Genomic DNA, 7,060 nt, shown 5'->3' with positions numbered 1-7,060 from the left:
TGTGTGATTAGTTAATATAGTCACATGGAACAGATTATTAAAGTTCAAAAGGATATTAAAAGGGACATTCTCCTTTATGTCCCCAGTCACCAGTATCCTGTTCCTAGAGTAAATACTGTTACAAGTTTTCATGTATTTTCTCATAAATATATTATGGCAGATCCTACTGGTTTTTGGTTTTCTTCCCAAATCCATTCTTCGTCATCTTTATTTTTTAATTTATTTTTTATTTTTGAGAGAGGAGGAGTATTGCTCCGTCACCCAGGCTGAAGCACAGTGACACAATCTTGGTTTACTGCAGCCTCCGCCTCCTGGGTTCAAGCAATCCTACTGCCTCAGGTTCCCGAGTAACCAAGATTACAGGCACACGCCACCACACCCAGCTAATTTTTGTATTTTCAGAAGTGACAGGGTTTCATCATGTTGGCCAGGCTGGTCTTGAACTCCTGACCTCAGGTGATCTGCCTGCCTCAGCCTCCCAAACTGCTGGGATTACAGGCATGAGCCACATGCCCAGCCTGAAGGGCATTCTTTCATAGTGGGGACAGGAATGAGCCCAGGCTGTTCTGGCCAGTTCCTCCTGACCTCAGGCTATGCATTCCCAGCACATTCTATAGTTATTCTTGAGAATTACAGTGAGAAAGTTGGGAGAACTGGGTCAATCCAAGGCCACCAAGAGAATGGCCTTGTAGTCCACTGGAAACTCAGATATCCCCCTTAACAAAACTGGTCGATTTCATATGCCACCAACCTCCCTGGATTTGAAGGCAGAGGTTTGTCTCATCGGTTCAATATTATCTTAACTGACACAATCTCAGTGCAACATCATTGAGCCATAGTCAGAATCCATTTCACGAGGCCCAGGAAGACCCCTATTACAACAGAATGATCAGGGCTGCCTGGAGCATGACCTAGCCTAGGACCCAGCAATCCAGGTAAGAAGTTGCTAAGGAAGTCAAAGAAGGACGCTTCAGGTGGCCCCACTGTCTGCAGCCAGTGGGCCTGCTCCTAAATTTCCTCTACTGGTCTTTCTTTCTTTCTTTCTTTCTTTCTTTCTTTCTTTCTTTCCTTCTTTCTTTCTTTCTTTTTCTTTCTCCTTCCTTCCTTCCTTCCTTCCTTCCTTCCTTCCTTCCTTCCTTCCTTCCTTCCCTCCCTCCCTCCCTCCCTCCCTCCTTCCTTCCTTCCTTCTTTCGACAGAGTTTTGCTCTTGTCGCCCAGGCTGGAGTGCAATGGCATGACCTCGGCTCACTGCTCATTGCAACCTCTGCCTCCTGGGGTTCAAGCAATTCTCCTGCCTCAGCCTCTGAGTAGCTGGGATTATAGGCGCCTGCCACCATGCCTGGCTAACTTTTTTATTTTCAGTAGAGACAGGGTTTCACTATGTTGGCTAGGCTGATCTCGAACTCCTGACCTCGGGTGATCTGCCCACCTCAGCCTCCCAAAGTGCTGGGATTATGAGCGTGAGCCACCGTGCCCTGCCTACTGGTGTTTCTATGAAACCCGATGTGTTTATCCAGGTATAGCAAGAGGTGTTAACAATCGCAGGCACTCCTCCCACTTGGGCTGAAAGAGTCTAGAGCAATATTGGTATGTAAAACAACCTTCCCAAGGGAAAAGAGGGTGCCTGCAGGGCTGCCAAGACAGTGGTAGTGAAGGAGGCACCATCTGCCATGCTCAGGGACAGAGTGCTTATCATTGTTTTATGAGCACTGACTCCGAGGTAGGTACCAAAGAGCTCATAGCGAACATAAACCCAGAGTCAGTTACACCTCCTGGCAGGCTCCCTACTTAGCCTGGTGTACAGCTTTGGGCTGCTGGCCCAATGGTGCATCTCATTCCCAGGAGTGATACCCAGTGGCACCCCCAGCTCATACAATGTGCAGGATCTCACCATCCACCAGCATTCTACTCTCTGCTTTTATGGGTTCTTTTTTTCTTTTTTGAGATAGAGCCTTGCTCTATTGCCCTGGCTGGAGTGTTATGGTGTGGTCCTGGCTCTCTGCAACCTCCACCTCCCAGATTCAAGTGATTCTCCCACCTCAAACTCTCAAGTAGCTGGGATTTTACAGGTGCCTGCCACCGTGCCCGGCTAATTTTTGTATTTTTAGTAGAGACAGGGTTTCACCATGTTGGCCAGGCTGGTCTCAAACTCCTGACCTCAGGTGATCCACCGGCCTCACCCTCCCGAAGTGCTAGGATAATAGGCATAAGCCACCAAGCCCAGCCTATGGGTTCAATTTTTGAAAATAATAATAATAATAATAGATTCCACAAATAAGTGAAATAAGCCAGGCACAGAAAGACAAATACCGCATGATCTCACTTAACATACGGGCCTCCAGGTTCATTCATGTTGTCCCAAATGACAGAACTTCCTTCTTATTTTATTATTTTTAAAAGATGGGGTGTGGCTATGTTGCCCAAGCTGGTCTCAAACTCTTGGGCTCCAGCAATCTTCCCATCTCAGCCTCCTGAGTAAGTAGCTGGAACTACCTGTGTACCACCACACCTAGTGTTACATTTCCTTCTTTTTAAAAGCTGAAAAGTACTCCATTGTGTACATATACCACATTTTTTTTAAAGCCATTCATCCACTGATATATACTTATCTTGATTCTGTATCTTGGCTATTGTGAATAACGCTGCAAAGAACGTAAAATGCAGGTATCTCTTCAACATACTGGTTTCATTTCCTTTGGATAAATACCCAGTAGTGAGATTGCTGGATCATATAGGAACTCTATATTAAGGAACTCTATACTGTTTTCCATAATGGCTGTATCAATTTACATTCCTGCTAACAGTGTGTAAGGGCTCCCTTTTCTCCACATCCTTTCCAACATTTGTTATATTTTGTGTGTGTGTGTGTGTGTGTGTGTGTGTGTGTGTGTGTTTTGAGACGGAGTCTCGCTCTGTTGGCCAGGCTGGAGTGCAGTGGCACCATCTCGGCTCACTGCAACCTCCGCCTCCTGGGTTCAAATAATTCTCCTGCCTCAGCCTCCTGAGTAGCTGGGACTACAGGCGCACACTACCACGCCGGCTAATTTTTGCATTTTCAGTAGAACAAGGTTTCAGCATGTTGGCCAGGCTGGTCTTGAACTCTGGGCCTCAAGTGATCTGCCTGCATCAGCCTCCAGAGTGCTAGGATTACAGGCACAAGCCACCGCACCTGGCCCCAAGATCAAGACTTTTGACTGACTCCAACTGTGCTGGGAGAGCATTTAGTGTAGGAAGCGGGAACCACACATCTTGCTGAAGAGTACAATTAAAGGCATCCTCTGATGGAAGAAAGCTCTGCAAGGAGCTGCCCTATGGACAGACTCAGGGAGGCATTTTTGGGACTCAGGAGTCTCCCATTGGCCACCCCTTGGCAACTCTCACTCTAATTATGACTGGACCTGTGCCTTAACGAGTGCTTCTGTAATGAGAAACTTCAATCATCACCTCTGGTTACTTTCAAGTAACAAAGGCAGGATAAATGCTTGTCTTTCTTTACCAGGTTTCTAAATGAGTTGCTTTCTTAGCATCATCCAGAGATTTTCTTTTAATTTAAGGATCACTATGAACTCATTGATTCAAATATACCTGATGTGTTTTAATTCATTGCCATTATTCTTACTGATGCTTAGAGAGTCCCATCTTTGGCGACTGAGAGTTGTCTCCCGAGTCTGTCCTTTATCCATGCCCTCAGTGGTCATTGAGAACTTGCCTGGCATCTGGTACAACAAGATGCTACATGCTCATCTTGTACACTTTCTGCCCTAACTCTGCAAGCAGTCATTTTCCCAAAGAGTTGCCTTTACTGGAAACCGATTTTGGAAGACCACGTTCTGGGCTCAACTGCCTCTTGGGAGACTTTATTCATGTTTCCTGGCTGAACATCTTGGAAATTAGGGCACGGGTGTCTCTTAACTAACTTCAAAACAAACACGGACCAAGGCTTAGCATGAAAGGGGAAAATTCCTCTGCTTATTAAAGATGTCAAAATTGTCAATTTTAGGCAGTGGTTTTCCACCATGCCTACATACTAGAATCCCCAAGGGAGCTCCGAAGAACACTGATGCCTGGATCCATCCCCAGAGATTCTGGTTTAACTGGACTAGGATCTGGACTGAGCAATGGTTTTGTTTGTTTTGTTTTGTTTTTTTTTTTAAGTGTGAGGCTCCCAGATGGGGCTCAACCCTGGCTCTAATTGTTCTGTATTTGTCTTTGCACTTTTGCCATCTATATATGGGGCTTACACAATCCTGTTTGCAAGCCTTACAAATTTATATAAATTGTATTCTATTGGATGTACATTCTGAAGCTTGTTTTTTTCCTTAGCATTGTTTCAGTGCATCAAAGTTTTGATACTTACACCTCTAGTTCATTCATTGTAACTTACAGCACAGTAAAACCTTCCACTACCTCATCATTTTGTGCTGTAAAATGATCAAAAATTCACCAGCAGTTAGTTGTCCAGGAGAAAAATTGTGAAGGTAACCTTGACTCCTCTTTTTCTTACATCCTATATCCAAATAGTTCAAGAATCCTCTTAGCTTCTCTTTGTCACATCCTGCATCCAACAGTTCAAGAATCCTCTTAGCACTGCCTTCAAATATATCCAGCACAACACTTCTCACTATCTTCTCTGCTCCCACCTGGTTCCCACCACCATTATCTCTTGCCTGAATCACTGCAACAGCCTCCCAAAATGGGCTCCCTGCTGCCACCTTGGATTCTCTAAAATCTATTCTCTCAAAGCAGCCAGAATAATAGAGATCAGATCACGTCAGTCTTTTAAAAACCCTCTCGACAAATTCCCATCGCTCCCAGTAAAGTTCAGAATTGGCTCCTATCCCTATTACTTACTAGTGTATGGGTTGACCTTGACCATCATCATATAATACAGAAAGGTGACCAGGTACAGCTGGGAGACGCATGTCCTTGAAAGGACCTCCACATACACCCCTAATCCAGGGATCTAACCCACTATCATCCTCAAGTGTAACTGTCTTCAAAACAAACAAAATGACAAAACCTTCTCTTTCAAACGCAAAAAGGATTTGAAGGGTTACATGAGAACAAGCCTACTTCCTTTCCTCTCCCCTCCCAAACATAAACTCACGAATACACACACGTTGCTTGCCCCCTGGGGCACTAGCAACCCAGAATGGAGGGAGGGCAGACAGGGCTGGGGAGAAACCTCAGTCTCTGCCTCTGACTGCATCCACCCTTTATCCTCAACAACCCCTTCAGCCTTCTTGCCCACAGCTCGCCTTCCCTGCCCTCCACTCCCCTACACTGCAATGGTATGCTTTGCTCTGGGAAAGAAAGTAGACGCAGGCATTGCTTTTGAGAAATCCGCATATTGGGAGAGAGAACATAGAACCAGATAAACAAAACAGACTAGACTGTTACCTGTTCTCCCCTAGTCATGCTTCACTATCCAAATCTCTGCCTTGAAAGTTTCTCCAGCTGGGACAATGCACTCATGTCCACACCATCTGTGACCCTTGCCACTGCCAGGGCCAAGGGAAAACTCGCCCTCCACCCTCTGAAGACTTGCTGAAAAATCACTGACAAGTGGTAGATTAACAGGAGAAAAAGCAAACAAATTTGTTTGAGCATAATTTTATCTGAGCCTTCAGAATAAAGACCCAAAGATACAGGGGAATTGTCCATTTTTATGCTTAGGTTCAACAGATTGTGGACTGTGTAAAAATATGATCGGACAAGAAGGTTCTAATACTAATAGACTGAGAGGTGAAACCTAGCAAGGCCTGTCTAGATTCTTCTTGGCCTCTCTGTTCCTTCCTTCTGGGCATGGGGTGGGACCCTCTCTGGAATGGGTGTCTTATGACAGTCAGACAGAGTAGGTAAGATTATTTCTGACCAGTTTGTTTGTTTGTTTGTTTGTTTGTTTGTTTTTTCTGCTAGCTCCCTTTACTCAAGCTCTCTCTCTGACCAGTTTTTATACTTAAAGGGGAATGGGGAGTGAGAAGACTATTTTTAAGTTTTATGGCTGGCTTTGGGCAACACTGGTTTTGATGACCTGCCTTGGGGAAGACAGATTCTAGTTTTGATGGCTAGTCTTGGGGGAGAATGAGAAGCCAGGAACAAGAGGGCAGGAGGTCAGAGAGAAACTTTTGCTTCTGAGGCCTTCATTTTAGGGTATCAGAGATGATTGGGCAGCCGGGCTCTGGATAAAGTATCCCAGTGTGTGAGTGCTGGTCTTCTACACTGGATGCTGAGCTCTTTTAAAGGGTGTTTTTCAACCTTGGATGCAAATTGGAATCACCACAGAAGCTTTAAGAAATATTGTTGGCCTGGGGCTGTAGCTCATGGCTGTAATCCCTAAACTTTGGAAGTCTGAGGCAGGATGACTGTTTTGAGCCCAAGAGTTCAAGACCAGCCTGGCCAACACAGTTAGAGCCTGCCTCTATAAAAATCTTAAAAAATATTTGGGTCTGGTACTCCACGCCTGTAGTCCTGGGTACTAGGAAGGCTAAGGTGGGAGGATATCGCTTGAGCCCAGGAAGTTAAGGCTGCAGTGAGCTGCGATCGCATCACTGCACTCCAGCCTAAGTGACAAGCAAGATTTTATCTTAAAAAAAAAAAAAAAAAGATAAAGAAAAAAAGTTTGTTGGGGCCTACCCCAGAGATTCTGATTTAATGAGACTGGGCATCAGGAATTTAACACCCCCTGGCCCTCCGGTGCTTCAACTGTGTATCCAAGATTGAGAACCACCAGATTTACAGCAAGGACATTTTCTTACATTCTTTCTAAAGTTTCTTGCTTTTTTTTTTTTTTTTTTTGCATATGGATTCTCTGTTTATCAAATAAACAAAAAGGAAACCTGCAAATGCTTGTCAAAGTCTGCTGAAGCTTCAGGCCCAAAGCCCACAGAGATTAATGACTAATCTGTATGGTCCTTTAGAACCTTGCTTGTCAGTGTGACCCAAGAACCAGCAGAACATCAAGATCACCTTGAATCTGTTAGAAATGCATAGGCTGGCCAGGTGTGGTGGCTTACGCCTGTAATCTGAACATTTTGGGAGCCCAGGAGTTTGAGACCAG

The sequence above is a fragment of the Saimiri boliviensis genome, chromosome 12 (assembly GCF_048565385.1).
Source record: "Saimiri boliviensis isolate mSaiBol1 chromosome 12, mSaiBol1.pri, whole genome shotgun sequence".
NCBI classification, from domain to species: Eukaryota; Metazoa; Chordata; class Mammalia; order Primates; family Cebidae; genus Saimiri; species Saimiri boliviensis.
Note: the sequence above shows the minus strand (reverse complement) of the source record.